The sequence below is a fragment of the Elaeis guineensis genome, chromosome 3, assembly GCF_000442705.2.
Source record: "Elaeis guineensis isolate ETL-2024a chromosome 3, EG11, whole genome shotgun sequence".
NCBI lineage: Eukaryota > Viridiplantae > Streptophyta > Magnoliopsida > Arecales > Arecaceae > Elaeis > Elaeis guineensis.
This window is the reverse complement of record NC_025995.2, coordinates 88,933,017-88,960,914: the sequence shown is the minus strand read 5'-3', so window position 1 is coordinate 88,960,914 and position 27,898 is coordinate 88,933,017. Positions and strand designations below refer to the sequence as shown.

Sequence of the window (27,898 nt, the reverse complement as noted above, 5' to 3'; positions counted from 1 at the left end):
AGAACATATTTGCCGACTACTTATTTCACTATGTCTCCACATGAGAAAAAACTTTTCTATGAGGTCTTGGAGAATGTAAAATTTTTAGATAGATTTGCATCAAATATCTCACGATGTATTATCAAACATTGTAAATTATCTGGACTTAACAACCATGATTGTCATGTTTTAATGCAATAACTTCTTGCTATTGCATTACGAGGAACTTTGCCCGAGAAAGTAACATCTGTTTTAATTGAACTTTGTAGTCTGTTTGGAGGAATATGTTCCAAAACTTTAAAAGTGGATGAACTTCAGTTACTCGAATCGAATATTGCATTAATGCTTTGCAATATGGAGAAGATTTTTCCTCCATTATTCTTCACAGTGATGGTCCATTTGGTTATTCACTTGGCATCTGAGGCTAAATTGGTTGGACCAGTTCATTATCGATAGATGTATCCAATTGAGAGGTAAATAATTAATTTTAAGCTACTTTATCTTTTTATATTGTGAAATCCATGTATCAAGAATATAATAGACTTATATAATTTTTCTCCACTTAGGTATTTATCTACCCAAAAATCCTACGTGCGTAATCGAGTACGTCCTGAAGGTTCGATAGTAGAGGCATATCTAGTAGACGAGTGCCTAACATTCTATTCTTACTACTTACAAGATGCTGAAGCAAGATCTGATCGGTCGATTAGAAATCATGCTAATATTGATCCTGAAAGAGTTCAATATTCATGTCTTTTTCCTAATGTGGGCCAACCGTATGGTAGTATCAAAGAATTTTCATTGGATAAAAAAAATGTGGATACAAGCACATCGATATATACTCTTTTAATTGTGACTGTAGTATAGTTGAATCTCTTAGAAAGTAAATGGTAGTTTTTATCTTTATTATATAAAAAAAAGTGTATTAGATTGAAAATTATCTATATTTTTATCTATACAGAGAACACATTAGTGTAATCAAGAGGCAAAATCAGTGACGTCGCTTGACACAACATGAGATAGATCGCCTACATAATGAAAACTTTCATATATGATTTAAGGAGTATGTAAGTATTTTATTACTACTTTTGATTATAAAAAATAATAAAAAATCAATTATCTTCTTATAAGTTATGAGTATCTCGTTAACAATATTTTGCATATAGAATAAGATTATTGATCCCTATTTTTTTCTTAATGAACTAGGTTAAAGCTTTTGATAGTGCAAGTGATGGATAAATTACAGATGATGTATGATCACTTGCTCGAGGTCCAAATTATATTGCAAGAAGATTTCATGCTTTTGATATGAATAATGGCTGCAAGTTTTGAACAAAAGAATATGAGAGGGATATAAATACTCAGAACAGTGGAGTCATGATTACTGTAAAGACACTGAGTTATGCAAGTACCAGTGATGCAAGGCCTGTAATGGGAGATATCATCTATTATGGTTTGTTAACATATATTATGGAGCTGAATTACTATGATAGATTTAAAGTTGTTCTATTTAAATGTGATTGGGTTGATGTGACTCGAGGTGGAGGACTAAAGCAAGATGCACTGGGGTTCACACTCGTTAATTTTTCTCACTTGATTCATACTGGTGATTATTTGAATGATGAACCATTTGTATTTACCTCTCAAGCTCAACAAGTGATATTTATCCAAGACTATGAAGATCGAGAGTGGTTTATTCCTATACCAATAAAACCAAGAGGCTGTTTTGATGCACAAGAGGAGTATGATGATAATGACATTGGAATAGGCATGGAGAATGATTTTCAAACTTTTATTAGTTTAATAGATGCTGTTGTGACAGAAAATGATGATATAAGTTGGGTGAGAAATGATGTTGAGGGAACAGTTATTGATACGAGATGAGTAGACCATCTTGTTGTAATGATGGATTATTTTGTGATTCGATGTAAATTGTTATTGTTTTGCTAATTTCAAATGAATATATATTTGTAATGATTATGACATTTTGCTTCATATTTAAATTCGCTTCCTGTTGAATTATTTGACTTACTTTTTGATGCATAAAATAATTCACTTTATATTATATAGCCTATTGTTTAAGATCATATCTATTTTAGATTGCATATAGATGATCATGACAAAAAGAAGATTGAGGAAGGTCATAGTTTAGCATTCATCTCGGGACCAACAAAATCTTCCACAATCTAATAGTGACCTTCAATCTATGAAGATCCCAATCATGGGAATCAATCAAGGTATTTAGAAGGAGAGCCAACTGATACATGTGGTAAAATTATTATTATTGTTACATGTTCAAATTATATACTATTCAATTTGCATTTTTTTCATCATAATACAATTGTTTCTTTGTTTTGTTATATTTTATAATTTTTTAGAGCGAAGGAGTGTACGAGGACCTACTCTACTAGTTGATATTTGGAATCAGTCAGAAGAAGAAAGAATTATTGTACAATTTAACAAACGTGATCAGCCCATTGGAATAGAAGGATGAGTTCTTGCTAGCTTTTTGGGCATTATGGGAAGGAATTCTGATTTAGCTCCTATTCGTATCTCAGATTGCAGAATATTTCCTAAGAAGGATAAAAGATAGTTATTAGAGTTTATTAAGGTAATAGACATCCATTATCAATTCTAGTTTCACTTAATTATTAGTAATTTTTTAAATTATTACTATATATATATTGTAGATAAAATCTTCATTCCCTCGGCATGATGAGAAATGTGTATTAAGATCTTTGGAGAAAAAATGAAAAGATTATAGTGTGAGTTGAAAGCTGATTATTTTGAAGGCTGTGGAAATAAAGATGATGTTTTAAGTAACAAACCTGATCGCATACTAAGGGATCAATGGACTGTCCTCATCAATTATTGGTTTACAGACAAAACAAAGGTGATATCTTAAACTGAAAATAGTATACATACCCAAGCAATTTTTTTTACTTCTATATTTCTTCTCCAATAATTTTATATTGAGGTCTTTCTTCTAATATTTTTGTACAATATCAGAAACGAAGTAAGACAAATAGGAAAATCGATTAATGCTAAAAATGGCACATACTGGGGGATCTAAAAGCATTGCACGGTTGATGGTAGAAAAGGTATCATAATATATATATATATATATATATATATATATATATATATATATAATATATATATATATATATATATATATATATATATATATATTGTGCTTATATATATTATGGCCACTATTACTATTAAATTTGAAGATAGTTTTTTAAATTATCATGCAATTGGTTTGATATTTTGAAATATATAAAGCTCACTCTAATATTGCATTCAGAGGTTTTAGTTTCAAAATCATGATTTAATTCTATATTAGTCTAAGGATGGAGTTGAACCATCAAGAGCACATATTTTCAATGAAACTCATAAGCAACGCAAGGATGGGTGACCCATTGATGATGAGTCGGCTCAAATAGTTGTAAGTTTTTTGACTTTATCTATCTAATATGAGTTTTAATTTGAGATTTTATTTTATTTTATAATTTTATATAATCATGATAATGATGCAATTCTCTTTTCTTATAAGTTGTTAGGATTTGATGAAGGAAAAGTTAAGTCAACCTTCTAATTCTATGGAACAATCCCAAGATACTATAGCTTTTGAAGATGATATATATTCACAAGTGATGGGGACCAAAGAAGAGTCGCTTAGTGCGGGGTTTAGGACTTGGTCCAACCCCAAGTAGCTTATGGGGTCCGGCATCTCATCACCTGGGAGCAATTTTAGAAGACAATGGAGCCTCTTAGAAGGTAAAATTATTGGAGGAGGACATGAAGACTATGGAACAACGCCACACCAGTTAAATAAGAATGATGAAGGAAAACCAAGCATGGTTAGAAGCTGAACTTGCTATAATGAAATCATTTTGGGGTAGGCATTTAGCTCCTGAAGTTACCATGCCTTTCGGATCAAATAGAACAACTAATGAACAGGGAATTTTTCTTAAAGAATCTGAATTTATTCTTCTTCAACTAGGCAAAGCACTTGTAGGTAATAATATTGTTCTTATATTATTTTTAAATAGGTTCCTGATGCCTGTAGTACTCATGAAGTAGTGAATGCACAATATTTCCAAAACCCTCCAATGTTTCACATGCCTTTTTTTATTCGTCAAGATAATAATATTATGTTAACTTGCGATAAAAATGATTCTCGATCATATGATCTTATTATTTTCATCATATTTTTTTGCTAATGGTAGTAAATTGAAGATCATATCTAGTTCAGATAATTTGTTTTATGAATTTATACTTTTCTTATTTACAAAATTAGTGGGTCATGTGATGTTGGAATTATTCTCTATCTACTCTAACATATTAAAATTTCACCATGCTTGGCTAGGCGATAAATTGTAAAAGGTCCCTGTTCCATGTGGACAAAATGGTTATAGTAAGCTTGGCTCTCTGTTTGACTTAATTTAATGAGTGTTATACAGCAAGGTCTCAAGTGGCATGTAGCTTTTTCTCTTCAATAGCTCAATTTCTTTTCTTCTATTAGGGGATCAATAATGAAAAGTATTTAATGCTCTTAGTACATTTTATTAAACTCTAATGCGATTAGCATATAACTGCTTGCAATCCATTCTGAAAATCCATGATTATTTATCTTCTTTTTTCATGTGGACTTTTTTGCACTCAAAAGATGGTACCCATCATGTCTCATTTATTTTTTCTCCCTTTTTCCTTCTATATATGTTCATCTTCTCGTCGAGCATGAAATTGAGGAAAAGTGCATAACCCAAGTATCCATAGCCATTTCATCAAGTTCTGTCCAATCAATAATTTTGTCTTGTTTAATGATTCAAGATGTCAGATTTTAAATGAGTTACATAAAAAAAATTTAAATATGGAGTTATCTTCATAAGGATACATTTGTCTACTTATTGGAGATGTCTGGTCAGGATACCACCTCCACACATCCTTTTTGATATCACGCATTGTAGTAGAAGAAAGAAGAAATAAAATAGAAACAATCAAATATGTGTATCAGCCAAAAAAAAGTCCGCCTCCTCGGGGCATGGAAGCTTCATTATAAGAAAAAAAAATATAAAAAGAGATCATACCCTCAACCCTCGTACACCCAATCTCTTCCTTATAAGAAGCCCTTTCTCACAAAAGCTCTCTCTTTAAGAAGACCTCTTTAACTCCTGAAGCGATCGCTGTCCGCTGCCTAATAATCTGCCTGATGCATTCTGCTTCTGCTCTCTGTCGACGCCTCTCGATCTGCTGTTGCTCTGAGTCCTCTATCGAACAACCAAAAGCCACACCATCTCTGTTCTATCAATAGGATCTTTTAAAGACCTCAGATCGGTCCAATCCTGACTCTAATGCAAATTAGGACTCCTAAGATCACCCAAATATGCCTCTGAAGCATTGGATCTTGACTGCAAGCTCACTGAGCCATTCGATCGTGCATCTGATCCATGAAAACCCCTCTAGACTGCGAGAAATCAGCTTGAAACGCTCTTCGATCCATGATGGACCGTGCGAAACCAAAGGAAAATGCCTGTCCAGTCCACGTGGGTCCCCATGGATTGTCGGTCCATGCATCGCACATGGACCGCATGGGAAATCACACGAGCCGCACCTGCGCGCATGCCCGCCCTGGCTGCGCCCCCATGCATGCCCGCTCGGGCTTGGGCCACGCACCGCGTGCACCTGCTCGTCCGCGATTGGGCTGCACGCTCATGGCCGTCCTGCGTGCCACCGCACACGCCTGCTCTGCCAACTTGCCACCGACCACCGTTGGCCTCCGTCGCTCCATAAGCCATGCCATCTTCTATCGAGCGTATCTCCTTCATCCGATCTTCGTTTGGACTGATCTTGGACTCGTTGGACTCCGTTCGTCATTGTAGATTTCGTTATGAGCTCAGTGTGGATCGAATCTTGAGACATCAAATTCTAACAATCTTTACCTCACTCGATATTCTGTCTTTTCCTAATTTTGAGAGCTTCTGGATCTCCTAGCCTCCATATCCTGGGACAATCGTCTACTGATCATGGATGGACAGACATGGGAGTCGAGTTAGGCCACTCGATTTTATCTCTATCATATGTTGTCATCCTCCTGATCTGAGATCTGCTCGGGATATCTTGTGGTAATAGAAATCTCACCTTATGATATCGCCTCTCATCTTCTCGAGTCTTGCTTTTCTCATCCCTGATCCACCTCCATTTGGAGCTCCATCTTTCTCCAAACTCCTCCTGACTCTTGAAGCTCTACCTTACACTGAGCTCTCCATCAGGTAATAATATCTTCTCGTCTTCTTTTTTTTCTTCAGAATAATCCTATTGCCGTACAACACCTTCAGGATTCCTCCATCAGCTACCATCCTGTAGCCTCTAGCATCCAACTTGCTCAATGAGATAAGATTCTGTCTGAAATTGGATATGTATCGAACCTCTCTCAATCTCCTCACTGCATCATCATTGTCCTCCAGCTGACTATTTCGATATCTCTGATCGCATAGCTCGATTCATCCGACAGATAAATAGTACTCTCATTGCTCTTCAAAGAGTCAAACTGTTCCTCTCTACAACATACATGATAGATGCATGTAAAATTTAAAATTCATTATTGAAAAAAATAGATATCTCGTCAGATATCTTCAGGGCATCTAGGGGTGGCAAAAATCGATCTGACCCACCAACTCGACCCGCATTCGACCCATGTTAAACAGGTTTGGATTTGTATTAAACGGGTTTGGATCGTAAATGGATCGACCTGTTTAACTCATTTAATAATCGGATCGGGTTCAGATTTTAGGTTACTGATCCGTTTAACCCATTTAATAAATGGGTTGAATCAGATCGAGTCGGGTCGGGTTATAACTCATTATTTATAACCTTAAGGTCTTGACTCCTTAACCGGCTTAACTCTTAAGTGTTATCAGGTTATATTCTTTCATTTGATCGAACGAAACGTCGCTTCCAATCCCAGGCCTGCCGCTCACATCTATTCCCCTTCCCTCTAGGGTTTCCATTCCATCCCCTCTAGGGTTTCCATTCCATCCCTCCTCTCGATCGATGATCCCCCACCGTCTTCCCCACCGTCGGTAATAGGTGGCCGTCTACTATCGGCTCCTCTCCGTTTGCGATCGTGCTGAAGGGAACTCAGAGAAAGTTCAGGTATTCCCTTCCTCTTCCTCAACCTCCTCTCTTAGATGGTGCTCCTCCTCGATCTCCCCTCATCATGGGAGTGCCAGCCGGGACCTGGCCTCCATCTTTACTCTTTAGCCATCGTGACACCCGACATCACGATGACGGCAAACTTGAAGGAATCATGAGGATTTTTGCTCTGATCTCTGGGGTTGGTCTTCCCCTCCGATCTCTGTAATTGGTGTTCGATCCAGATCCGAAGATTTTTTTATTGAATTTACATTAGGATTTCTGAGATTTCATAGTGATCTGATCTATTATTCTGGAATTTCATAGTCATTTATGTATTGTCTCATTTATGCAATCGATTTATTATTTTTTTTCTTGGATTTATGTTAGGGTTCCTGGGAGGTTTGTGTGATCTGGTCTTTGCTCGGCTGGTTTAAATCAGGGATTTTTGTCTAACTGTTTTTGCTCTAATTTATAAATTTTTGGCTCTCTGATGATCATTGTTTACCTGATTAGATTTTTTTCTTGGATTTACGTTAGGATTCTGGGAGGTTTGTATGATCTGGTCTTTGCTCCATTGATTTAAATCAAAATTTTTGTCTAACTGTTTTTGCTCTGATTTATGAGTTTTTGGCTCTTTGATGATCATTATTTACCTACGATTTATTTAATGAATAGTATCTTGCATGTGCCATTTATGTATTATCTCATTTACCTATTGATTTATTTAATGAATAGTATCTTGCTTGACATTGGTAAATTAATTTTCATTGGCAGTAAGTTGATTGCTCATTGTTATCAATTTTCCCCTCTCAAAAATGGACGATAGATATAGGCATTCTTTGATTAAGATATTATTCTTATTGTAATTATTCTCATTCTTATTGATGTAAGTCTCAGGACAAATAGTTTTGCAGAAATCAATTTGCCCAAATTTTTGTTCATTTAATGTTTGTAAATACCAGTTAACTGATGTATGTAATGGTCCAAGTATGGAAGATTAATTAGCTTCCCTATTTCTGTTAATTATTTGGATTTTGTGGTCTTCGTCTGTCTACGTGCGCATATAATTTTCTGTCTCACTCTGTATTTATGTTAATTTTGATTATTTCTGTATCTAAACAGATTAAACGGGTTGAGTCAGGTCAGATAAACAGGTTAGCTATTTATTAAACAAGTTAAATGATAAACGGGTTAAACGGATCGGGTTGGATCGGATAAACAGGTTAAATGGGTCGAATCGAATGACCTGTTTATTAAATGTGTCAGATTCAGGTTTGAAAATCTGACCTATTTAATAAATAGATCGGATTCAGATTTGATATTTTCTGATCCGATCCGTATCTGATCCGACCCGATCCGATTGCCATCCCTAAGGGCATCACCCTTTGACTCGCTATCGGCCATCACTGCAGTAGCCCTCGTTTGATCCTTAAGTTGAGAGTAATTTCTGGCTAGATGCTCCAACTCGTCGTACTGCATATGATCTTGCTTAAGTTCCTCATCCTGAATTTGGACCATCCTCGTCGTGATTTTCTGTCGCTCCGTCTACCACCTCCTACTCCTCTAAAAATCATCAAAGCTGAGTTGCCATCGGAGCTCGAAGCTAGATTCTCTCTCCTGAGAATCTCGTTCTGAAGAATCGCCGTAGTGATCTTGCCATCTTGATGGTGTTCTTTTCCACTAGAAGAGTAGTCACTAAGGACTCATACGAAGGGAGAAGCGATACTAGCAAGACCAGTACTCTGATCTTCTCCTCAACTTTCTCGTCAATACTGAGGAGGTCGATGAGGATCTTCTGAAAGTGACTGAGATAGTCTTGCATACTCTGTCTCTCAGTCATCTGCAGTTGATAGAATGTCTCCAAAGAAAGAGGGTGTTGGTGAAAGATTTCACCATATACAACTCCTCGAGTTTCGACCACAGCATCGTTGGAAAAGTCTTGCAAAGCACATAGATCACCATTTCATCCGCTAGGGACAAGCAGATTGCATTCACCACGTGCATCTAGAGCCACCTCCAATCTTGTATCTTCATGGTAGTCGCTTTCTTTTCGCACAAGAGAGCACCGATCAACCCTTGCTGGATGAGCATGTCCTTTATCCTTGCCTGCCACGAGAAGAAATTATTCTTTTCATCAAATCTGTTGATCTCCATCTTGATTGATCATGTCTTCTCCATCTTCAATCTTGCTCACCACTGTCGTAATCTGTATTCTGATACCATCTCGCTCTGATACCACTTGTTGGAAATGTCTGATCAGGACACCACCTTCACAAGACCTTTTCGATACCATGTGTCGCAGCAGAAAGAAAAAAAAATAGAATAGTCAAATACGTGGATCAGTAAAAAAAATGCTTGCCTCCATAGGGCATGAAGCTTCATTATGAGAAAAAGAAAAAATTATAAGAGGAGATCACACCCTTAACTCTCGTACACCCAATCTCTCCCTCACAAGAAGCTCTTTCTCACAAAACTTCTTTTTTTAGGAAACCTCCTCTAAACCCTTGAAGCGACAACTTCCGCTGCCTAACAGTCTGTTTGAAGCACCTTACTTCTGCTCTCTATCGGCGCCTCTTGATCTGCTGCTGCCTGGATCCTCTGTCGAACAACCAAAAGCGACACCATCTCTGTTCTATCAACAGAGTTTTTTAAAGATCTCAGATCGATCCAATCCCGACTTCAATGCAAATTAGAACTCCTCAGATCACCCAAACATGCCTCTGAAACAATGAATCTTGACCGCAAGCTCACTAGGCCATCCGATCGCACATTTGGTCCATGACAAGCCCTTTAGACCGTGAGAAACTAGTCTGAAACGTTTTTCGATCCACGGTGGACCGCGCGAACCAAAGGAAAGTCTCCATCCGATCCATGTGGATCCCTATGGACCGTCGATCCACGCACTGCATGTGGCATAGAAAAATTGTGCGGGCCGCACCTGTACCTGCCTGCCTGGGCTGCGCCCGCATGTGCCTGTGCATCTGCGTGCTGGGCTACGCGCTCGCAGCAGTCCCATACGCACTTGCTCCACCGGCCTCTATCGCTTCGTAAGTTGTGCCATCTTCTATCGAGTGTATCTCTTTCGTCCGATTCCATTTGAACTATCTTGAATTCGTTGGACTCTTTTCGTTCGTCATCGCGGATTTCACTGTAAGCTCAGTATGGATCGAATTTCGAAATATCAAATCTTAACACTACCAACATGCAGTCTGACATTCAAAGTTAAATAAGATGTCATACTTACATTCTATCTGAGACACTCCCTGGATAAGGCTGGAATTTTTGCTGTGTTGTAAAGCATTATAGGCATAACTGGTGAGTCACTGTCTTCAAAAACCTCGAAACCCACTTTCTGAAGTTCTGATAGAAGAAATTGCTATTCTCGTGGATGCGTGCAAGTTTCTGGCCCTTGATATAGGCTCACAAGGTTAACCCTTTTTGACACTAGATCAGATGTGCTCTCTTTTGTGCTAATGACCGGTAATTTAATTTTAAAGATAGAGGAAACAAACATCATTGTCTTGAAAGAAAGAGAATGGATACTTTTATCAATTTCTCAGTTATTATAAGAGTGTTGATCTGAGAGTAAAGCTAGAAAAACGATGGTGTTGTGGTTGTGGAATCTGTACATACTCAAACCATTATGAGCCTTAGTTTACAATCTTGTATCAATATAAGTTTGACTTAATAAAAAAGTTCAGAAACTATTTTTTGAAAAAATTATTCATCTTAATTATCTTATGGTTAAGTGCAGTATTTATAATTATCATTGTGAATATTTTATGTGCTGATAACCATTGGATAACAGGTTCTGATTGTATCTTCCGTATGATTCATTTTTTTTATGATATCAACCATTTAATCATATTTTATATGGACTGCGGTATTTCGATATTTTTCTAGAATCTGCAACATAGCTCATAAAATAAATATTTCAAAAGCTGTGCAAAATAAATTCAATAATTGATATCACTGAAGAAGGTTAATTATCCTTTCACATGAAAAATGCAATCCGAACCCCAAAAATAACATGATAACCAAATAAATCACACATAAAAAACCTCTCAAAGATCAACATTAATGACATCATCACATATCCTCAAGAAGATGATTGTTGTTTATTGATTATGTTGCTATTATGCAACTAAAATTATTATTGGTTATTTATTAACTAATTTGTGTGCTTTTTGTCTTTTTTTTTTTAGGACGCACGTTGTGAGTTGATGGACTGCTTTGGATCAAGAGCTCAGTTGATACTCAAGGAGTTTATTGGGGCTCAGACAAGATTGTTAAGAGTTCATTGATGATTGTGATGGATATATATTTTGCTATGTTTGTATTTGAGAGTTACATGTATTTGACAAATATGCAATGTAAACTCTTTTTTGGTTATTATAATATATAATACTTTGTTGTTGGATTTTATTGGTTGGATGAGTTGCACTAGAAAATTAATTATAAAATTTATTTTGATATTATTATGATGAATATTGATATTTGAACTGGTTTCATTCTTATATCAATATATCATATTGTAATGCAGATAAAAAAATAGAAGAGGAGATATAGTGGCATTTTCAATTGTCATTAATAATTGTTAAGTTTAACTTCACATACCTTTTAATGGTAATTATAATTACTGTGAAAGACATACTTCTGATCTTTTAGCGGTAATTGTAATTGCTACAGAAGATGTAACCTTTTAGCGGCAATTATAATTGTCACGAAAGATATATCCTCAGGCATAGATATGTTGCTATATTATAGCAATTATAATTGCTGCGAAAGACTTATTTTTTAGCGGCAATTATAATTACCATGAAAGACATAATATTGGACGTAGATAGGCTGCTATATCATAGCAATTATATTTGTCGGTATTAATTACCGTAATAACTCAAATCTACAGCGGCAATTTCTTATACATTTATCGGTAATCTCTGTAATTGCTGGTATAACCTTTTCCGACCCTGGTTATATCGGCAAATAAGCATTTGCTGGTAAAAGTCATAGTGGCGATAATAATTACCACTAAATGTCAAAATAATTGTCGGTAAAAATCTTTTTTGTTGTAGATATATAAGCCAGCGCCTCCCTTGACTCCAACCAATGTAAGATTAATAATGCCCTTCTTCTATATTATAACATGGCCTTTCCAGTCAAGAGAAAATTCATATACTCCACAGACCGTGTTTGTATACTCCCATAAAATAGTGTTTAGGTGAAAGGAGCCCTATAGTCCATTGAGGGTGATATCCTTCTTCTAGCGTCAATGTTGCAATCAAGGATTCATGGCTTGGCATGTGAGGTATTATCCACTTTGGTCTACGGCCCATAGCTCGAGGGCTATATGAGCCATTTTTGGGCCTCATGATTTTGACCCTTAAAAGACACCTCACGTGGGAAAGATGGTCTCTTCCTATATAAGTTAGATTCTTTCTTAACTCCAACCAATGTAGGATTAATGATGCTCTTTCTTCTACACCACATTCTTTCTTGACTCCAACTAATGTAGGATTAATGATGCCTTTTCTTCTGCACTACAGTATAGCCCTCCCAATCAAAGAAAAATCCGTATACTCTACAGACCATGTTTGTGTACTCTCAAAGAGTAGTGTTTAGACGAAAGGAGCCCCTCAGTCCATTGAGGGTGATGCCCCTTCTTCTAGCATCAGTATTGCAGTCAAAGGTTTATGGCTCGATACGCAAGGTATTGTCTCCTTTGGCCTACGACCCATAGCCCAAAGGCTGTATGGGCCGTTTTAGTCTCATGATTTTGCCTCTTAAAAGGCGTCTCATATAGGAAAAATAGTCCCTTCCTATATAAGCCAAAGTTTTTTTGACTCTAACTAATGTAGGACTAATGATGCTCTTTTTTCTACACCACAACAACTATATTTTTTTGGATAAATATTTTTTAGTCAATATTTAGATAGTAAATAAATTTATCCATCATTCTTTTGTGCATTGAAAAATAGCTCGAAAATCTGTTACCCATATTCTTTTATATTACTATTTTTCTGGATAAGTTGCTATGATCTATCCATATTTTTCATAATATCTTTTATTATATAAATAATATAATAGATTATAATATTATAATATATTATACTATATTATATTAATATCTTATATTAATATAATATAATATATTATGTAATATTATTATATACAATAATATAGTATAGTTAATATAGTATAATATAATACAATATATTAATATATACTATGATATATAAAATATATTATATTATTATAGTATACTATAGCATAATATAATATATTATTATGTATTATTATATTTAATAATATTTTATATTATTATATTATATTATCATATAAGATTATATTGTTATATTATAATATTATAACATAAAATATAAATATATTTTTTATTTTATTATTATATTATTATAATATATCATAATATTATATTATATTAAGATCTTATATTAATATAATCTAATATATATTTTATAACATTATTATATATAATAATATATTATAAAATATTAATATAGAATATATTATATTATTATAATATGTTATAATACATTATATTATTATATATTATTAAATATAATAATCTATTATGTTATATTATATTATTTTATTCTATTATAATATTATAATATAAAATATTAATATATTATATTATATATTATTATAATATATTATATATATTATACTAATATCTTAATATAATATAATATAATATATATTTTATAATATTATTATATATAATAATATATTATGAAATATTAGGATATAATATATAAGATTATTATATTATTATATATATTAATATAATATAATATAATAATTATAATATATTATAAAATATCAATATATAATGGATATTATATATATTATATATTAATATTTTATAATATAATATAATATATTATTATTAGATTAAGGGTATATTAATAATGAATTAAAAAGATTACTTTTCTGATTGATGGGAAAATGATTTAACCACCTCTTATATGGATAAGATTTTTCTTGATTTAATGGATCGTTCTTTTGTGGCTAAATACCATGAAAAAGTTGGTTAATTTTTTTATTGACCAATTTATCCATATTCTTATACTTTTTAAGATGGGTAAATTACTTTACCATAGACAATATTTATCTATAAAATAGAGAAAAATTTTATCCATCCAGAAGATGGCTAAATCATTTTTCCATCGGTCAGTAAAGTAGGCATTTAATATTGTACCTAAAATATCCATCCTCATTTTCAATGTCTCCATCATTCAATGCTTAATAACTTAGTCAAATCTAAAATGCATAAGGGATATCATGAAAAATATGGATAAATTTTACCAACTTATCCAACAAATTAGTAATGTAAAAGAACATGGTTAATAAATTCTGAAGCCACTTTTCTATGTATAAAAGAATATAGGTAAATTATTTTTCTATCTAAATAATATCTGAAAAATATTTATCCAGAAAAGTATGGATTCTCAGGCAAATCTTTTACCTGCAAGGGGACGTTCTTTTGTGGGTAAATATCATGAGAAAGTTGGTCAATTTTTCTATTGACCAACTTATCCATATTCTCACATTTTTCAAGATGGGTAAGTTACTTTACCATGAGCAATATTTATCCATAAAATGATAAAAAAATTTACCCATACAGGGAGCGGCAAATTATTTTTCTATCAGTCAGTAAAGTAGGTATTCAATACTGTACCTAAAATACCATCCTCATTTTCAATATCTCCATCATTCAATGCTTAATAATTTAGTCAAATCTAAAAAGCACAAGGGATATCATGGGAAATATGGATAAATTTTACTAATTTATCTAGAAAAGTAGTAACGTAAAAGAACATGGATAGTCAATTTTGAAGTCACTTTCCTATGTATAAAAGAATATAGATAAATTATTTTTCTATCTAAATATTATCTAAAAAATATTTATTCAGAAAAATATGAATTCTCAGATAAATTTTTTATTTGCAAAAGAACGGATCCTAATTGGTAAATGCTGCATATAGAAAAGTAACTTAGCCATCCTAGAAGATATGAGAACAGAAATAAATTGATTAATGAAAAAATTAATTAATTTTTTAATAATATTTATTTATAAAAAATTAATTTTTTTTATTTTTATTTTTTTTAAATTTCAATCAAACATAAAGATCCCCTGCTTCTTGTGAATCAAATGGGTCCCCATCTTACATTGGATCTTTTGACATTAGCATTTAATTTTTGCCTCTGGCACACATTTATATTGTACACTTATACTAGCCGTTGTACATAATCATTATTGTCCCTACATATAATCTTATCGTCTTTGCACATATATCTACGTGCCAGCAGATATCTGCAATCGTGTGCAAGGGTAGGGACTAAATAACCTGAAAATTATGGGACGGGAGAAGTACTTAACAGGGATTGAGTATCAGATGATAGTGAATCAAGGGAGTAAATGTTACGGATGTGGTTATTATAACCTACCGCCGGTGGCATTCCACACGCCCACAGTTTCTGAAAAGCGGTCCACCTCACGGCGTTTGATGACCGCGAAAATGCCGGCTTCTTTAATTCACACTCCCTACCTCCCCGCTCTGAGGCCACTGCATTCATTTATGGCTCCGGCTGCCATCCCATCCCCTCGTCCGAAACCCACCCTGGCCGTCACTGTCCGCCCCCTCGGGTGAGTATATTTAATGCCTCCGAGGCCGCCTCCATCAATAAATGGGAGACAACAACGCTTGCCTCGGTGTCCCGAACCAGGTGGAATTATGGCGAAAGGCTAGCAGAAGAGAGGAGAGAGACAGAGAGAGAAAGGGAGAGATGCCACGGAGGAAGGTCGTGTTAGAGCCCCACCCCACCGAGCAAGCTCGGATGCAGTGCTACTTGACTCGAAGGAATGGTATTAAGAAGAAGGTGAGGGAGCTCTCCATCCTCTGCGATGCCGATATTGCCCACCTCTCCATCCCTCCTGCAGGAGAGCCTTCGCTGTTCCTCGGCGCACACACGTGAGGATCTCGTGCCTGTTTTTAATCTCTTCATTTCAATTTGCATATGATGATGATGATGCATGCATTTCTGACTTAGAGGCTAGATTTGGTTAATTTTAGTTTTCCTTGATTTTTTTTTGATGGATTAGATGTTGCTTTTCTTGAAGTGGATATGTAGGAAGAATATGTGAACTTTGTTAAAATTTCCACTCATGCGAATCGGTGAATAAACAGAACGTTTGTGAAAAATTGCTCCTTTTTTTCTTTAATTTTTTAATTTTTGGGTCTTACAAACGAGATGGGAGATCAAATGTTTATATTTTGATATATGATTTTTTCTATGACTTCATATAATGATTAGCTTAGGTCACTTATAGCGTGGATATGATTCTTTTTCACCGATCCAATTGGTAACTTGTGCCATGCTTCATGGTGTGAACATGCGAGTCATTCTAACTTATATGATCGAAAATGGAAACATGAGTTTAGCTGAAAAAGGGTGTTCAAAGCTTCTCCTGTCGTGAGTGAACTGGGGATGGCTGGCTCTCCAACCACAGCTATCCATGATTGGCATGACAGCCATGATTAGATGGGCTTATGCGACTTGCTATCCCATGTGTGGCATGGCGAAAAAAGAAGATAGAAATATGGAGAGGGAAAATAAGAGAGATAAAATTGCAGAGATACTGATTTTAGGAAAAGGGCGCGCTAGGTGATGACTTGTTATTGTAGTTTCACTTGTTAGGTATTTCAGTTATATGATGCATATAAAAATCTTGGCCATGTTATATTGGCTGATATAAATTGATATCGAGTGATAACGGTTGATATATTGGATTTACCATTTCGGCCGATGTCTCAAAAAATCTTAATTCCCTCTACCAATTAGTTAGATCTTGGTTCATCTCAGTTTCAACTGCTGATATATTGAGATTTAAATACCTTGGATGGAGTTATATTGGATTTCTAATCCATTCATTTCCGTTGCTCTATCTTTTGGGATGCTTGCTGGGTACAATCAAGGAATCCTTGCAGGATCAAAGATAGGCTGACTTGCAACCAAATATCTTTTCCTATTCATTGAATAAACCACTAGTTAAACTAATTGCTATCGGTTCATCTTGACAATCCCATCTCCTTGCACCTACTTTTATGTAATTCTATCTAGACATTCATTGCATGTTTTAGTGGATTCTTAATTTATAATGTATTCAAGTTAATCAATTCATATTCTAAAAAATGTAATTTGTATCTTAAAAATCATCATTTTTCTTGGATCAAATTAAAATATTTTTTAAATAAAAATTCATGTTGAAGTTACCTTTTAGTTTTATTTATTATACATTTAATTATCAAATAGTTTTTATGTATAAAAGAATAATTAAATACTTGACCTCAATAGCATACTTGACCCTAACAGATCTGACACTTCAGTTGCATCCAGATTATGCTTGATCTTGACTTGACCCAAATAACTTGCTAGATCTAAAATCTTTTCCATGGATCCGATCTGACATAGCTCAAATAGGTAACATGTCGGTTTTGGATTCAAACTCAGGAACCAAACATGAAACTGAGTCGGGTCAGGGTCATAACATATTTGCAGCCCTAGTTTAAGGTCTCCAAGGGTCCTTAATTATCGAGAGGCCCTGTAGAAGTAGGTATTCCCGTTGCACTTAAAAAATTAGGTAACAACATAACAATTATTGGCAAGGCTGCCACTCAAAGCTGCAAACCCAATATACACATATATAATGCTAGTTTTACAGTTGTACTTATATATCCGTTAATTTTTGAACTCTTGGCATATTAAATTTTCTTTCATAATTTAGATGGATAGAAAAAAAAAGGGTAAAAAGTAATGCTTGACGTGTTAGAACATGTTTGGGTATTTATAATTGACTTAAGTATATCTTCTCAACTTTTAGTCCATGATTGTTATATAGTTAATCATCAAGTACTTGTTATTGCATGTTTCATTGACAAATTATTCAAAGCATGGATTGTTTAACTTGATTAACTCTTCAAGGAATAATGTTTGACACTTGATGGATACCAGGACCGAACCTCCATTTGACTTGGACCTGCATACTTTTATTACCTGAACCTGGCCCCAATTCAATCCCTCAATGGAGAGGTCTTGGGAAAAATTGAGACCCGGAACGAGGGTACTGGTTAGAGAGTAGTGAAATGCAGACCCAACCTGACTTGGTAGCACCCTAATTATTGAGCATGGATTGGAGCATGAGGTACTAGCTTGGCATTGACATGGCATGTGTTTTGTTGTTTCATGCCAATACTTGGGCATATATGACATGCATTGATACAAACACATGTCAAAAATAGGAATGCAATCGATTCATGCCAATTTTGCATACCAATAATTCATTAGCAAAATGTGTCATGATGTGCTATGTTGTGCAGGTCAGCTCGTAAACTTATGTTATCGAGTGCCCATTTTGTGCAACCCTATTTGCATATTTTTAAAAATCACAATTCATGATCGATTATGGCTTAGATTGATTGGAGGTATTTAGGTCCCTTTTCATGTCTCAAGTAAGAAGACTTAATATTTGTTGAGCTATTGGTATAAAGAAAATAAAAAGATAGGAGAAGACCAACTATTACTCGATCCCCATGTAGGAGGAGTAAGTCGACTCCTTTGCTTGTAGGTCATGTGGAGGCCTTGTGGTGCTCGCTGGCTCGGTGTACTCCACCATAGCCTTGCACCCCTAGCTCAATCGTGTGTCGATGGTCCCCTATGGTGATCATGCACAGTTCAGACCATCATTCATCTACATGGGATGTGCATCCTTTTTGCCTGAGATGTGAGACCTTTGCATGTGGCGTGCCCCTCTAGGTTGTCTACAATCAGAGTCCTATGTGCATAGGTTGTGCACCCAGGCTAGTCATCTTCTCAGCTTTTAATCAATGATTGTTATATAGTTAATCATCAAGTACTTGTTATTGCATGTTCCATTGACAAAATTTTCAAAGCATGGATTGTTTAATTTGATTAACTCTTCAATGAATAATGCTTGATACTAGATGGGTTCCCGAATCAAACCCTCCATTCAACTCAGACCTATGCATTTTTATTACCCAAACCTCGACCCAATCCAATCCCTCAATGTATAGGTTTTGTAAAAAAATTTGACCCGCAATTGGGTTACTAGTTCGAGAGTAGTGAAGTGGAGACCCAACCTGATCTGGTAGCACTGCTAATTATCGAGCATGGATTGAAGCATGACATACCAACTTGGCATTGGCATAGCATGTGTTGTGCTATTTCATGCCAATACTTGCGCATTTATGGCATGCACTGATGCAAAAACATGTCAAAAATGGGAATGCAACTGATTCATGCCAATTTTGTATCCCAATAATTCATTGGCAAAATGTGTCCTGATATGTCATGCAGTGCATGTCGACCCTTAAATTTATGTTATCGTGTGCCCATTTTTTGGGACCTTATCTGCATATTTTAAAAAGAGCACTTCATGATCGATTATGGCTTAAATTGATTAGAGATATTTTAATCCTTTTTCATGTCCCAAGTAAGAAGACTTAATATTTGCTAAGTGGTTGGTATAAGGAAAATAAAACAAAGAGAGGATATGAGAAAAGAATAAATGGATTTAAATAATAATGCTTGTGATACAACGTTATATATATATAAAGAATTAATCATGACAAGAGGGGGAGGAATAACTTGACTTTACCACTCCAATCATGACCATTTATTACTTAATCCCCATGTAGAAGCAGTAAGTCGACTCCTTTGCTTGTAGGTGAGACTTGGGCCACTTCCTTGATGATAGAAAGATGTCCATTGCCAAATTGACGAATCACTGAAACTCCAGGGTCAGGCATGTTGACCCTACACTCTATGGGTATCTCTACCTCCATGTGCAGGCCAGTTGAGTCTCCAATTTATGGGTTCCTCAACATCCATGCAAAGATAGATTGAACTTTGCTTAGTGGACTAGTCGACGTCCATAGAGTAAATTAGATCTTCACTTTTCAGGCAGTCTTGGAATCACATCCATTGATGATTAGAAAATATTCCACCCTAAAGAAATGCTTTGGATCCTAGAATTCTGGGAGGGGACCAAGCACTTCATAGGATTGAAGTTTAAGGTAGAAGGTGATGGACACCTAGTCGATGTGGTGTAGTTCAAATATGTTGAGGAAGAGAGCAACGAATCTTTCTTCCTCCTTTTACCATGCAAATTCAAAGCAATAATGTCCTTTAGGTGGTGGGTACCGGTAGTTCCATTACCTAAATAACTTCTATTTTTGGGTGGTATATTTCTATGTGGCTTGACAACTTCCTTTGGGAAGTTAATTCTATCGCTAAACTATCTACATATGTCCTCTTGTATGAGTGACAAGTGGCCAATTATGTTTCTTGCACATCGTCATGCGCGCATAACTTATTTGCAAAAAAAGTCTTGGTCAATGCATCAGAATCAACCTAGCTTAAATTTTGGGTGCGAGTAGATTCTTATGGGCCTAGTAGATTTGGAGGGTGCTATTGGCAACTTTATGAATTCCACGAAGTCAGGAGCAACTCTTTGAAGGTTTTAATGAGTTTTGGACTTTGATGAAGTTTAGGCTAGATTCGAATATTCTGCTGTAAAATATCCTCAAATCTTGAAGTTTACCATTCTTCCCTACTAGCATTGAGAAAGCAAACTTTGGTTGGATCATGGATGTCGATGAAAGCTAGAGTAGCTTGACACAATTATATATGCCCCAAACTCAAAGCTATCATTTGTATATTAGTCCTTCATTTCTTCCTAAGGTAGCAGAACTTGACCTGGACCTGCCACCATGAACCCACCAAAAATAAATTTGGATTGGCCATTTTCAAATTTGAGCCTGAAATGGTCAACCAAGGTTTTATGTCCTGGTAGGATAGGGGGGGCATCTTGCTGCCTCCTCTCATTTTTGTGAGAAAATGGGATCGGGATGGGTTTGGAACTTTAAAACCCGTCCATGCAGGAGAGAAGAAGAAAGGGGAAAGAAGGAAAGGAAGGAAAGATAGAGAAAAGGAAAAAGTGAAAGGAAAAACAAGAAAATCAAAAAAAGAAAGTAAAGGGAAAGAAAAAGAAAGAAAAAGAAGAGGAAGAAAGGAAGGTAAAAGAAAAGAAAGAAAAGAAGGAAAGAAAGAAAAAAAGAGAAGGAAAGCAAGTAAAAAAGAGAAGAAGAGGAGGAGAGAGATGGAAGATATCCATAGGGATGCATGATCGGAATTGCTATTGAGATGGGACAGGCGGGATAGCGGGGTATCCTATTCCATGGAGAAATCAGAATATGTTCATCTCGTGGGATTTAAAACCTTATGGTCAACTTGAAATCAACCCGTTTATAAATGGGTAGATCAAGGACCGCTGTATTGATACTGGACACCGTACCGGTGGTGGATCCGTACTGTATGGTATTGGTACTGTACTGTATCGACATACGGTATGCTTCGGCGTACCGATTCGGTACCGATACATTTATTTTTTTTTTTTGTGGGTATTCAAGTTATTAATTCATAAATAAAACTTCAAAATTGCATTATATTGCATATTATTGACATATTTGGGTTCAATTTTTGAGTTAGGTAGCGGTACAAAGATTCTTGATCCAAAATTTCAAATATATATTTATTTACATTATATTAAACTATATCATCCTAAAATTAAAGAGAAAATATATAAAATATACATTAAAATATATCTAAACATTTAAAGTACAAAGCACAATAATTGATATACTAACCTTAAGCTCTACTCTGCATTTAATTTTTCATCGAGTGTCTGTGACGCTCGTAGATATCTGGATCATTAATATAATCTGGAGGAACATCAGTCTAACCCTCTAATCAAGATGCACCGTACTCTTGAATATTCATCCCATAAGGCATCCTTTCTGGATTGTAAGATATCTCAGATCTCTCATTCAAACTCTGGCTCTGAGAAGTATCTTCGGGATGATGGTATGGCTGTGGAGGAGTCCATCCGAATATGCCGGTAGTAAAATCTGATCCGTAAGATGCTCCAGACTGCATAGGATAGTAACCACTAGAAGACGATGTCTCGGATGCACCATATCCATATGGATCATAAAGTGGCTGTGGATAATAGGATCCATAATGCAAGGATGATTCAGATACATCCATGACTTTACTCCATGTGTAAGATCATCTGCAGCTGCATCGTGTGCTGGACGATCTCTAGGAGCCCGTCGTCTATATGAAATCGGCTCTCCACGGTCTCTACCGACTGTCCATCATGATCCTATCTTGTGTGGTATATGTAAACTGGGACTCACCGATGAATCGAATATCATCCTGTGGCTGTCTCATAAACAGTAGTCTCCGTCCTCCAGTTTCTCTCTGATCATTAGATCCATGGCTACTACTAGTAGTATATCATCACTCTTCTTGGTGTCTGAATCTGAGCCAGATAGCTCATGTACTCTCGAGAGTGGTGCACGTGCAACTGTCTTTTCTTTTTTTCCCTTGTGCCCTTTGTGACTGAGTTTTTTGTGAGTGGAGGATGGATGTCTTTTTGCTGACTGCCGACCTCGTCTATACATCTGTCGTTCGAACATCTGCGAAGATGTATCGACATCGAGTCATGTGATGAATGAGTCTCCTGTGTCCCCTCAGGCTGTGGCTGATCAGCTGGAACCTTATGTGGAATATTTTTTCTGTCCATTGCCTGGATCCACCTGATCTCCCTAGCTACCACACTGGCTGGTCGTGGAGGGGACCCCGGTTCATCAAGCTCTGGCTCTTGCTGCTGACCTGCAAGTCATCTGATGATCGATCGTCGTCTTCGTCAGCATAATCATCTAGCATCAGATTAGTGTACTTCAGTTGTACTTTCTTCTGAATGCATTTTAGCCTCACCTCATATTGTAGTGAATATATACATAATCATTGAAGTATTTTTGTGTCAGACGGTTTTTCTGTTTGATGGGATAAGGACGAAAGTCGATCAATTGCGCTCATAGCCACTAGCAAAGATCGTCTAAGAAAGAATACGGACAGCCACACCTCTCAAATATTCTGCAGACATTCCAAAATGAATCCATTATTTAGCTGTAAAAAAAAATTACATATCAAATTTTATGATATTATTAAATAAAATTACATATGAATCTATGCTGCTCATTATTGATATGTAATTTACTGATTCATCTATTTTTTGCTTACGACAGCTGATGGGACTCCAAAGCTGTTTGATCTCTTTCTAAACTGTTTTTTCTGTAAAAATTTATTAAATTTATAAATATATCGTTGAGTACAGATCGAATTCAGTTGAATAATTACATCTGTTTGAAACTAGTATACCTCTTGCAGACACAACGACGCGATTTCTAGATCGGGCACCATCTTATATTATTATATTACGAAGAGCAGCAAGAAGCTCGTTGCCCATATCTATCCCGGGAATGGTATACTGTAATCTTGGATTCAAAAAATAATTTGCAGATAAATTTCATGACTGATTAAGTACACTTTTACAAGCATAAGAAAAAATATTTAAAAATATTCTTGAATTTATGCTTATCGGCTAGATTAAATCTTTACCCATCTGATAGTCCCAACGGGCTCAATGATGTTAATGAATTCTTGAGCATGCTTCGGATCATTCTCACTGATCTGTTTCTTTGTCCTCTCCATCATGTAATATAAGAAGTCCATCTGGGGGTATCTTTCACTATTACGGTGCGAAGCACCTCATATAATGGCTTAATAGCCTTCACTACCTTCTTAGTCCGCTGTCAGAATGATGACTGTCATCAAGTTCTCCACATGACTTCCATCAGTGTCGGTCCTTGCATATCTGCTTTTCTGCCATTCGGACTAACAAACATCTGACGTAAGGTTGTTTTTTTTTAAGAAGATATCAAGTGCTATGTAGTTGGTAGTAAATCGTGTGATATCCCGATCTTAAGATCTCCTCCAGTATATGTCCGCATCAATGAAAGAACTCGTGTGGTTGTAGATGAATCTAGTAATAGTCTGGACAGTCTCCACTACCTGCTGCATCCTACGAATCATCTTCCCAATATCCATCAATATAAGATCAATGCAATGTGTAGCACATGGGGTCCAGTATATCTGTGGTCGCTGCTCCATCAGCAACTCTCCGACAGCCTTATTTGTGGTCCATTATCTGTGATGATCTGCACGATATGTTGCTCACCCACTGAATCATCTCCTCCTCTTTTGAACTTTGTGTTGCCACCATTTGCATCTCCAATGATGTCAAGCCGAGAGCATCTCGCCATGATCCCAACCAATGTCACGCTCTGAATCTTTCTTCTTATTCATTTCTTGCAGTTATAACAAAACACGACAGTTTAATATTATTGAAAAAATATTATATATAAAGTAAAAATTATAAATTCAAAAAAATATGTTATATGCTTCAAATATATTTGAGTTAACTAAAATATAACACTATTTTTACATATTTTTTTATAATATTTTTTTTATTATTTAAATAATTATAAAAAATATTTTTTAATTTTAAATATTTCAAAAAAAATTCAAGGTTAGATTTAAGTAGCATGAATCATTCTAAACATGATTCTAGAATTTTGATTTTTTATTTCTTTAAATTTATTTTTTTAATAATTTTTAATAATAAATATATATAAATATTTAAAAATATATAATTAATGAAAATTAATAATTTTAGTGTCATCATGTAGATTTTTCAAAGATCTATCACATATAATTAAATCATACGAAAATCATAAAATTTTGACATGATTTTCTCTTATTTTCATACTTCCTCGTTCTTATCATACTTTTAACAATAAAAACAAAAAAAATAAAATATTTACTAAAAGAATAACACATTACCTTATTTCCGATCAAAAATCAGCGTCTCCTCAAACCAGTGTTGCAATTTGACGGAATTTTTCTCTTTTTTTTTATTTTTTTTGGCATCTCGACAGTTTCTTTGAGAGCCTCGGGAGTTCTCTGAGAGTTCTCGAGCTTCTCAAAGAATCTAATCACCTGGGCTGCCACTAAAAGACAGCCCAGGCCCCACTCCCCCCTTTTTCATGTGAGGCTGTCGGTACGGTTCGGTTTATGCCGAACCGGACCGTACCGGTCCATTCCGCCCGATTTTGGGCAGTATGGACCCGAATCGTACCAAACCGGGGTGGTTCGGAGGGGTTTTCTGGAAAAAAACCCCGAATGGATCGGCTGGCCGCCGGTCCGGTTCGGTACGCCCCGTATCGGGCGGTTCGGCCCGGTACGACGAACCCGGAGGATATGGTTGGGAGTTTTTTGACCAAACCTGCTTCAACTCGACACAATTGACCCAAACCATTGCCACCCCTCTTGTAGGACAATATAGTTAGCTTATGCTCTGCTATTAAAACCTGGTTTCTTACTTGTGCCATATTTACGAGCATGTATGTAGATATCTGTCTGTCTGTCTGCACCTGTCTATACACTTCGTAGATGCATGAATTTGTTGTTTTATATGCTTGACATGTAGTGTATGATTCTATTTCCTTACAAAATTGTCAATTCATTCAAATTAGCTGCTGTGTTATAATTGACGGTTATTCTTTTGCAGTGACCTGCTGTCAATTCTAGATAGATTTGCAAGTATTGATCCTGTTATGCGAGAGAGGAGGTATGTTGCTTATAACTTCCCTTGAGGAGCACATAACTACCGTCTTATCTGATGAAATAGATGACATTCTAATTTAAGATCTTTTCCCCCTGATTGCTACAGGAGGCAGCAGGTTATTGATGTGAGATCTGAACTTATTCCATTTGAAATATAAATACATTTAATATTCTGATATATAATTTCTTATCTCAGATCTTGTATTTAGTAATACTTTTACATCCTTCCTTGTATTGGTGGCAGTCACTGAAAAATGCCTATAGAAAGAGAGGTCATGAAATCAATACTGACAGTCTGCTTCAGCATAACATGTCTGGGTATGAATTCCTATTTACATCATTTCTTACTACATAAGTAAGCCCCATTACTCAAATTTTTTACTTCCCTAATTACTTTGTTTATGGTCCCTGCAGATCTGATGAGGCTGATGTAAGCTCCTTTTGCAGACATTAATCCGAATCGGTAATGCAGCCTTTCAGTACTTCGATTGACAGTTCCAAATTCTTATGCAGGAATGTCGCAATCGGATAAGACAAGTGCAAGAGAAAATTGATGCAGTAAACAGGAACTTGAGGTGTTACCATAACCGTTTATCAAACTTTTCTCCATCTAAAAATTTCTTTTGCAGTCCTTCACTACATGCTTTTGAATATAAAAGCCTAGCTTTCAACTTAATATGATTTATAAAGGACTGTTGTGTGGAAAGCTCTTGCAAATTTAGACACGCAAGTGACTTTGGGGACTAGGCTGCAAGTGGTGAGGTAGGTTCCAAGTCCAGGTTCACTGCAATTCAACCCAAGCTCGCTTCGGTCTAAGATTAAGCCCATGTTCAACCCATCACTTTGGGGCTTTGGGCCATGTCAGGTCTTTTTTCTGGGTGGGCCCTGGGCGGATCTAAGATTAAGAGGGCAGACCTAGAATTTATTATTAGCTTTTCATTGTTTATAACATCAAGGTCTTCTGTTTTAAGTATCTGGATCCATCAATTTCAGTGGGCAAAACAACGGAGCAACATCATGGCTAGATTAGTGGATTTATTGGAAAAAAGTTGGCATTATGATATAATATGATATGTATAAAAGGACTGATTCCACTTATGAGGTTGAAGGCTGCTCTTTTTAGTATATACATCAAAGATAGGCAATGGAAGGGAGCGTAAGCATGGCATAATCAAGGATTCAAGTCCTAACGGGATGTCCCGTGGGATATTGGGATGGGGTACCATCCCATGTGTTGGGATAGAGCCGTCCCACTAGCATCTCAGCATCTCGATCGGGACATTGATATCTCTTGTTCCAAGCGTTGGGACGGGGTAGGATGGTGGTGCATCTCGTTCCATGAGAAAATCGGGATAGCCCCATCCTACGGAATTTAACATCTTGGGTGTAATGGTTTACCAAATAATGAAACAAGGCATTACATAAGGTCATGATTTTCCATTGATGGATGGATGCCCTTGTTTGATAGACATTTGTTATTTTCTTGGTTCATTAGCTAATTACTTCTTATATTTTGCTCTTGATTGAAGTAAAACTATAATCTTAAGAATTAAAGCACCATGAATGTTCCACCTTATGAACAACGGTAGGTTTCAGATTTTAGAGAATTTCAATGGAAGAAGCTTAATGCAAAATTCAACCACTGAAGTTTATGATAGGAAGTATATTTGCGTTATTGCATGTTGTGCTCATCTCAACATGGTAGGTTCCATCTTATGCGAAGAGGTGAGCGAACCTGTTAATGTCATCGCTAAAGCTACGGTCAAAAAATATTTTTGATATAGGCTATACTACTTTTGATTGAATTTAAAACAATGTGCAATGTTTTAAGCATCTAAACGAACAAATGATTTGAATGACAAAATGCTTATTTACTAATCCTTTATTTATCTTGATCATCAAATTTTAACAGTGGGCACAGTACTACTGTTATTAGTTTTTGGTAAAAGATCGTAGTCTTCAATGCTTCATGTCTAACTCTGTTTTTATCTCCCTATGTGGTGGCATAGCTCCACTTTCATCTACCCATTACTAATGTGACCAATTCCACCTTTCATCTATCCATTGCTTGTATGGTCTGGTCTCTTATGAGTCAGACATAGACTTATCAGGGGACTTGGCCTATTGACCATTGCCATGC

General features: G+C 35.7%; 1 non-coding gene and 1 pseudogene across 1 annotated transcript in view; both read left to right on the top strand.

Moving 5' to 3' along the window:
* The first annotated feature begins 321 nt into the window (after window positions 1-321).
* LOC140856262 (uncharacterized) lies at window positions 322-1,863 on the top strand (annotated as a pseudogene).
* A 13,786-nt stretch (window positions 1,864-15,649) lies between these two features.
* Window positions 15,650-27,898, top strand: part of LOC105041845 (uncharacterized) — a 46,591-nt gene continuing 34,342 nt past the window's right edge. The window contains exons 1-6 of the transcript XR_012139750.1: window positions 15,650-16,118; window positions 25,703-25,762; window positions 25,865-25,883; window positions 26,003-26,076; window positions 26,173-26,188; window positions 26,272-26,333. This is a non-coding gene — a transcript (uncharacterized protein). The remainder of the gene's footprint in view (window positions 16,119-25,702; window positions 25,763-25,864; window positions 25,884-26,002; window positions 26,077-26,172; window positions 26,189-26,271; window positions 26,334-27,898) is intronic.